Source organism: Lactuca sativa, chromosome 5 (genome assembly GCF_002870075.4).
Source record: "Lactuca sativa cultivar Salinas chromosome 5, Lsat_Salinas_v11, whole genome shotgun sequence".
Taxonomy (NCBI): Eukaryota; Viridiplantae; Streptophyta; class Magnoliopsida; order Asterales; family Asteraceae; genus Lactuca; species Lactuca sativa.
Window position 1 is genome coordinate 244,032,464 of NC_056627.2, and position 9,259 is coordinate 244,041,722.

At 33.4% G+C, this 9,259-nt stretch overlaps 1 long non-coding RNA gene across 2 annotated transcripts; it reads right to left on the reverse strand.

Annotated features, from left to right (window-relative positions):
• Positions 1-7,180: 7,180 nt before the first annotated feature.
• On the reverse strand, positions 7,181-8,595 carry LOC111908703 (uncharacterized). 2 transcript variants are annotated; one of them, XR_002855955.3, is made up of 3 exons: positions 8,370-8,595; positions 7,653-7,834; positions 7,181-7,394 (listed from the first exon to the last, which is right to left on the reverse strand). It is a non-coding gene; the product is annotated as an uncharacterized LOC111908703 (long non-coding RNA). The 2 variants fall into 2 exon arrangements; XR_002855956.3 differs by having other exon boundaries at positions 7,653-7,821; positions 8,370-8,594.
• Between the last annotated feature and the right edge of the window lie 664 nt (positions 8,596-9,259).

The window sequence follows — 9,259 nt, forward strand, 5'->3', positions numbered from 1 at the left end:
ATTCCAATATCAGAAGCATCGTACACCACTTTGAATCAACCTTCTTGCATGTCCTATAGCAATCTCAGTTTCACCTTCATTCAATGTGCTTTCTTCTTCATCCTTCTTTTCCTCCATATAACACCTAAAAATATAATTATTTTTTTTCAGAATTCAAAAATTTTATAAGCTTAGATCAAATATCAAATATGCATAACCTGCAATGTCTATGAGAAGAAGAGTTTATATAACTTTATTAATGAATCCTCATGATAGTTAAAATTTTAAATAAGCCAATTTTAATTAATTAAATAAAAAAAGTTGATATTTTGTTGGTCAACTGCTAAATTTAAGTCATCATTGATCGTAAGTATAATAATTTGAATCAATATATTATTTAATATGAATATAGATAATTAAAGCAAAACAGGGTTATCATCATTACATAATTAAATATATGCATTGTATGATGTATGATGGACGATGAATATTTAATATGTTGATTAGAAAGATAAAATAGAAAATTAACACATCTATTTTAGTCTTTGACATTATCAGCTACTTGTGGTAAAAAGAAAATTAAATGGGTAAAATATTCAATCTCTTAAGATTAGAATTTAAGTTTGTCTTTTAATAATATTTAGAGATGCTAACACTTGAAAGAGAATGAGAATATGGTTTACCTGTTTAAATGGAGGTTTTTTTCCAATTTCTGTACAAAAGCCTTGTAATCCCACTCTATACCAAATTCATGTGCAATCTTGAGAAGCCCCAGCTAGTAACCAAAATGAATAAACACAACTACAATAATTTCATAAGATTGAAATAAGATTGATAGATAATAATCCCATTTTTGAGAGGGGGAATCTCTCCAACAAGTCTGAGACTTTGACAAATTTCTAGCCAAAAACTTCTCTAAGAGAAAGATGATTATTTATACCCTCAGAATGGGACCACAGAGCAGACAAATGACTCCAGGACAAGGAATGTTGTCTCCCACGAAAACAAGCCCAAAAGAGGAGATCATGGCAAAAACATAAAACTAATATACTTCAAATAAAAATACCCCCCCCCCTTCCCACACTGCATAAAACGTTAAGAAACTGATGTTGTTGGGTCTTTGACCAAATTGCCCCTGCATCTTTTTCTTTGATAAACAAACCAAAGTGGGGGTTTATCAAATCTCTTGCATCATTTGAAGCTTCATATCATTAGTGGGAGGGTCTGACTTCAATTTCTTGACAAACTAAGAACATGATTGTTTCCCGTTTAGTTTTTTTTCTTGATTAAAAGCTACTAAAAGAATGTTTATTATAGATTTTGTTTCACACCCCCGAACCAGACGGCGGAAACGTCCGGGGGCTTGTGCGTGACTTCATCTTGAAATATCATTACAGTGAATATAATTGAAACACAACATCATCATCATCACACATGTAATATAACAACATTCATTGTTTACATCGAGTATTGTATTTGAATATTACATGCCAAAATAGTAAGAGTATGATGAAACGAAATATAACACAATATCCATTAGTTTGATTCGTTCATCCTGCTTTAACGGTTTCCTGAAAATACAAGTTATTTTGAAAAACGGTCAACATAAAAATGCTGGTGAGTTCATAAGCATGTTTGTGAAAATGATTTGTATAACTTTGAAACCACCAGAAAATCCGATATTTTTTGCAAACTGTTTAGAATGTTTGTGTTAGATCTTGTATTAATGCATGTATGTTTTTGTTTATTTGACTAAAAGGGGTAAAGAGAATGTATAAGGAATGTAATGAGCATGTAAATAGAATGTTCCCAGACAACCTGATGTTGCCTGTAAAAGAGAAAGTTGTCGTACCAACCCCCGAGGTTGAGTGCTAGTACGAGAATGTTTCCGAGTAATCCAAGAGAAAAGAGAAAGGTCTTCCGTAAACTTCATAACGTTAATTTCTCTAAGTGAGTCGTCATAACCATACTAAATAATGACAATTTCGTCTGTCTTGGCGTTGTTGGACGCCGGTTTTGATTTTTGATTATACGGTTTTTGTCACCCTAGACTGAGTTAGTCTAACTGTAGTGAACAACTCAGGTGTGGGGTGTCATCCCCGTATAGATGTATACACAAATCTCCGCTCTTCCTCAAAGAGACTCGGGTTATAACAACAGGCTACGATCGTACACTTAATAGGTGCCAACCGACAAAACTCACTAGATCCTTAATCGAATTTATGCGATGAAATGTATAATCTCATTCCAGGCCTAATGAACCATGTAAGTGAACCACTAAGGCATCATTAAACATGTAAATAATTTAAAAGCCCAAATTGGAATGAAATTATATAACATGGGCCCGAAATATATATGAAAGGACAACTAAGGCCCATTTCACATGTAAGGTATTTACATGCCCAAATAGCACACAATTAGTATCCAAGGTCTGTCGCACATGTTAATGGGTCAACGAGGCCCAATAAACATATAAATAGTATACATGAACTATCACACATAAAAATGGGTCACTAAGGCCCAATAATCTAGAAAATGATCAAAATAATCTGTTTGTTAGTTATCGTTGGTTTTGGTTCAAGTATTTACTAAAATAACAAAAGAAAGAAGAACGCATACAAAACTCATTCCCAGTCCCAATAAACATGTAAGTGGACCACTAAGGCCCACTATACGTGTCTATTATTTCCAGACTCAAAGGAATATGAATGTCTATCATAAGCTCAATATACATGTAAAAGGACACTAAGGCCCACTAAACATGTATATTATTTCCAGGCCCGATAAGGATATGAATATCGTTTTTAACCCGTTTGTTATTGTGTTGTTTATTTTAGCTTGATTATTTACAAAGTTGATATAAAAAGCCCATTTTTTTGTAAAAATGACGTTCTTGGCCCAATAAGCCAAAAATTTACAATTAAGGCCCAAATTTTGTAAGAATAACTCTTTAGTCTCTATTTTGTTCAAAACTTGTGTTGATGACTAGTTTGTGGTAAAATTAACATTTTAAACCCATTTTTGTCAAAATATCATTTTTGGCTTGATTTTTGTGGAAATACACATTTTTCTGGTTTTGGGCTTTTCCGACCTAGTTGTTGGAAACTTTGTAGAAAAATCATCGTAAGTCGAAATTTGGATCCGTAAATTCTGGAAGTTTGGAAATTTTGTCTACTTTGTTCACAGTTTTTCTCATAATTTTTAACGGCTTCTAACAAGTGTGAAATTGCTCACCTTCACAGGCTGGTCCGAAATTATTTCAAATCTGATAGGCAGTTTTGTAAAATTCGTCAAAAATTGTAGAAAAATCGTATGAAAACGTGAGAGTATTCATTTTAAAGGTATAAACCTGAAATTTATCCATGTAAAACAGTTTTGAAAAATACTTCCATTAAGAGGGTCAAAACAGTTCGAGATTGGGCTAAAACTTTCCTGTCAAAAGCTGATTTTGAGTATAAGTTATAGATCTTTGAGCACAACACTCATTTTTGCTATTCTAAGTGTAAAATTCCCAGATCTACAAGTTTATATGTAATATTTGTGATAAAACATACTTTTCTCATGGTTCTTATGAAGATCTAAGTGATAAACTTCAAGTTCTTAACATATTTTTAGATTAATGAAGTAATCAACACATAATCACCAAATAATTCATGGAAAACACACATAGTCATGCATATACACATAGATCTACACAAAGCAACTTGTATTCTCCCCCCAAGACAAGGGGGTATGAACTCACTTGGCTTTGAAGTTTCGGTTTTGATGGAGGATAAGGTGAAGATCTCGGCCCTAGCAAGTTCCTTGAAGAAGTTTTCGAACTTAGAGGGCTCTAGAAAGCTAGAACACGAAATGAACCATGTAAGGAGGTGTTCTTTGTTTAAAAATGGAAAACAATGGCTTATGGAAGATGACAACTTACCAATATCGGTGAAACTTTGATGAATTCCTCTTGAAACATCCACAAACTTGCAAAAATAAGGGGGAGATGGAGGAGTTCTTATAAAGAGTTTGAAATGAGAAAAGATGGTGATGGTGTTGGGGCCGAGAGTTTTTAAGGAGGAAGGGAGGAGGATAAGTTGGGCATTACATGGGGGTTTAGGGAATTTAGCCTAGATACATGGGATTGGATGCTTGGATTACCTTCAGACAATAAGGAGGTGGCAACTCACAAATCACCCCTTTGTCATAATGTCTCTTTTTTTTTGTATTATTGTTGTTGGGCCGAGATTGGTCCAAAAGAAAAGGAATTGAGATAAGTTTGTGCCCTAACTTGACTAAGTTCGAAATTATGAGGCCCAATTAATATTTTTCGGCCCATTGGGCTCTTAAGGTGGTTCACGGCCCAAGATGGTACAAAGGAATGGGTTTGTGGTCCATTAAGGCTAATTAATTTATTTATGGCCCATCAAGGCCCGTTAGAGATAACCAGTCCATTTTAGGTCCACTAAGGGTAAAATGAATCATTTTAGGCCCATATAACCCAAAAGGTTGAGTTTTATGAGTGTGGGTCCATTTAGAACCCAATTAGGGTCCTTAGGCCCAAAATAGTTCAAGTTGAAGGTTTATTGGTCCATTAGGCCCAATAAGAGAATCCTAGTCCATATTGAACTTGAACCGGGATGTCTAGGGTTTTCATCTCATTGATGAACATATGAGATGTATTTGAATGAGAATAGAGTCTACGCTTTTATAATGGATGATGTTTACAAGGGAATAGAATTTCCTAGCAAAATGCCAGTTGTGTAATTTTGACAACGCAGATTTAGAAGCACCTCTTTGTTGACATAAGGTTCAAGATGATTTCCATATCTGTCAGCAAATAAACTTCTTAGTCCGCGCATTTCTAGAAGATCAGGAAAGCTTGTTGCAGAAAACATCAAAGCGAAGATAGCTTCGTGGCATTCCTCATGGCATTCCATATAGGTGATTGAGAATTGGTTTAAATTAGAATATCAAATGAAACTTTGAAGGTCTAAAAAAGTAAACCTTTTACCTCTATTTAGCCATGGCTGAGAGATAATTTAAAATAAGCGAGCACGATTGTTCTATGAATTTATAACATGATGACAAATTATGTTCAACATATAACTGTCCAACTTGTTACCATCAAATGAAAAGAAATAGAAGTATTTTAAGATAATATAGAGAAAAGAACATTCCTAAAAAAACTCCAGTAATATGAAAAGGCAATCGGCTTAGTAGTGTAAGATCAACAACACCTGAATGTTCATAAGATGAAGAAGAAAATTGAAACGATGGAGGAGTTGATGGCGTTGATGTTAAGCTATAGGCTTTCGCAGAACTACACAATCTTGAATATAATGAACTTGACAACTGATTCGACCAAGAAGACGGTCAAAATTCTAAAGGAATATAGAGAAAAAAGGACTGGACTAAAGCCATAAATCACAAAATTGATCGATGATTATGGATCAAACAAATTACCAGAGATCCCGATTCTCAACTACTAATCAAGTTTAGCTACAAATTAAAAACAGCTTGGTAGTAAGGAATAAGCATATCGAATAGAATCTATGATAGGGTCTCTTCCTTTTGATTCTAAAAACAGACACCCTATCGGATGAAGAATTCTAACAAAGAAATTGATATTGAAAATGATCTGTCAAAAGAAAAAAAAGGAAAAAAGAAAGAATAAAGAACATAAATCGATTACACAAATGCACTATTGGAAGATAAGAAATTTTGAATTTGGAAGTAAAATCAAGACAAACTAACCGTATTCCTAGAGGCGTTTGAAGAGGCGATGCGAATTTGGGATATGTTTTTTGGCACGATTGAAGTAAAAAAGGAATGGTTTTTATGTTTCTTTAGGTTACAATTGAGAGAGAGAGAGAGAGAGAGAGAGAGAGAGAGAGAGAGAGAGAGAGAGAGAGAGAGAGAGAGAGAGAGAGAGAGAGAGAGAGAGAGAGAGAGAGAGAGAGAGAAAGAGAGAGAGAGAGAGAGAGAGAGAGAGAGGGTAAATGACGAATGAAAGAAGAGAGAATCATGTAACAGTGATTGAATATTGTAACGGTGACTGAATAACCTTGGATGATGTCAGCAATCAATCTAATAGTGAAAAATTAAGGATTGAAATATAATGAATGGTTCTGATTTCTTAAGATTAGAATTTAAGTTTCTCTTTTAATAATATTTAGAGATTAGTCTCATGTAATTTTCACTTCCATGACTTTAGTTTGAGATCATTTATTTAATCGAGATTCATTTATGACCGTGGTTTTTAGGTTAATTTAGTACATTTGTAACCTGTTATAATTTCACTTTGAGATCGACAGTTTGGATCAAATTATAAATGTCAAAGGGTTTCATTCATTTGAATTTGAATAAATGTAGATTCATTTGTTTACAAATAATCTTTTACTACGAAAAACCTAAGTGACATGGTAACTTTTTGAAATTTTAAGATTCAAATATTATTTTGTATTATGATTATCGATTTCATGTTTACTTCCCAAGGTCCAAATGATGTTGTTATCAGTATTGATGGATTAACCGAGTTTCGTGAGAAGGATAATAAACAATGACACCTTGTTAACACCATTTTCATCCTTTGTTTCTTCAATGTTCCAGATTTCTCTTTTTTTTAATAGCCGATCGGTCGACTCGAACCGAAATCGAAAGTGTCAATTACTTTATCCGGTTCGAGCTCGACCTTGAAAATCAAGGCTCGAGTCAAATTTCAAACTTATGAGTACTCAATTACATTGACCAGGTATGTAAAAAAAGATAAACAAATAAAAATATATATGTAATTTTATAACCTTATTGTGAAAACCAAAGAAAAATAAAGAGTAAATTAAGGTCCCTATGGTTTTGGGTAATTTGTATGTTTGGTCCCTAACTTATTTTTTTAACTTGGAAACTCCATATTGTTGGTTTTTGTTACGCGCTTGGTCAATGTCTTACCTAAAAAAGCTATTATTTAAATAGGGAAAAATAATGAGTTAGGTAAGGTAAGGTGAGTGAGGTGGGGTTGGGGGTGTGTTTATTTAAATAAATTAAAAAAATCAAGGACAAAATAGTATTTTTAGATAAGACAGAGACCAAATGCGTAACAAAAACAAACAGTAAGGACCTTTCGAGTTAAAAAAATAAGTTAGGGACCAAAAATACAAATTACCCTAAACCATAGGTACCATTCGTGTAAGTTACTCAAAAATAAATGTACTCACTTAACTTTTTGGTATATAGTGATTAGTGAATTATTTAATCGGATGGTATAAGAGCTTTCAATACATCATTGGTGGAACTTTGCGCTGAAAATTACAAAATCTCTGATGCAATGAAGTTCCCAACAACTAAAACTACAAATATCAGCACCCTTTATTTGGTTGACCTCCAGGTAGGCGATAGCTCTTTCCACTTCAAAGAATTTAATGCAAGACTCTTGTCTACAAAAGCAGAATAAACTTCATTAACACACACATAATTTAAATGAACAAATATGCATATTAAAAAAAAAACATCAGATTATTGTTCTTATATGAAATAACATAGTTTTTGTAATCATATACAAACAACACATTAAATCCCTCAAAAACTTTTATCGTCTAGAATCCGATTTTCCAACAGAAGAAAGCATAAGCCTCAATTCCTTCACATGGTTACTCATTCCATTCATATTGTAAGCTTTAATCATAGTTCTATACCTAATCTTATCAGGTTCACACCCTTTACTTTCCATCATCACCAACACCCCCCTTCATTTCCGCTAAACAGTTAAAAAACATAGTATCAACCATCACATCCGAACTTTTAATATACCGTAATAGCCCCCGATCTTTTCCTCTTTGCCATTTTGCGCATAACCTCATACACCTGCATGATTTGGCTTCAAAAACAATACTAACTATCATCTTATTATATAACTTTTGATACCTCTTAATAAACTTATCAAAAGGAGGGCAAATTTGGAATTTTACATGTTCCCACTCATTGTCATTGATTATAGCAATCTACTTTAAAATTACATTGCTATTTTACAATACAAGTTATTTAAAACAGTTTCTATGTGAACAAGACATATGCTATGAGCTAACCATTGTGTATAATCAATAATAAGGTCCAAATTTAAGACTCTATAGTCTTGACATATCTCCTTAACAGAACTTGTGATTACGATAACCTCGCCTAAATTAACAGAAATTATGTCAACCATTCTAATCAACAAAAACGAATTAATAATTCTCTAAAATTGTGAATCTGTGATGTTAAGTTGTTAACCATTTCAATCAATAAAAACGCAGAGAACCATAATATTATTGAGTATGAATCAGAATCTAAACACATAGAACCTACAACTTTGATATCTAAACGAATTAATAATAGATTGATGGCGTATTAGCTTTTATCAGAACATAACATACCTTCCTAATCAACGACGAAGCTGTAAGCTGGAAGAGGAGCTGTTGCAGGTGGAGGCGGTGCTATTGCAGGCGAAGGAGGAGCTGCTGTAGGCGGAGGCGGCGAACGGCGAGGTGTATTCGGACTGTCGGAGGGTGCGTCTCAGACTTACGAGTTACAACAGTGAATATTGAAGAATGAAGATTGAAACAACGTGTGAGAAACAACCGTGTTTGCGTGTTGCGATTAGGCTTCTTCATTCACTCGTTTGGACGTTACTTTCTCAATTGGGCATTTGGGCTCCATTTTGGCATTTACCAGTTTACAAATTAAGATTGGGCTGGACTTGGAGTTGTTAAATATTATGGGTTGTAATTTTATTAACTAATATATATATATATATATATATATATATATATATATATATATATATATATATATATATATATATATATATATATATATATATATATATATATATATATATATATATATATATATATATATATATACACTCTAAAGTCTGGTCCGGTTTTTATACGGTTTGAAATCTTAAAAATTATAAGTCAAACCGTTCACTAAGGTTTTAAAACCGCAAGCCAAACCGTAAAGAAATATATAAACCGTAAAACCAAACTGATGACCGGTTTGGTCGGTTTCACGGTTTCAAACCGAACCGTGATCACCCATACCTTCTACTAAGCCATTTCCTCTGCTCCTTTTGCGACTGTACCGATACTATAGAGTTCTTGCATTCTTCAATCATGTTTTCCTCTCCTACAACCGATTGAAGGTACAAATTATTTGGCTTCTTATCAAACCATCATTTTTGTGAAGATTGAACTCGATTTGTAGGATGTGTTGCCCTCAACTCCCTAATTTTTTGAGAAATTGTTCAAGATATCCACACAGA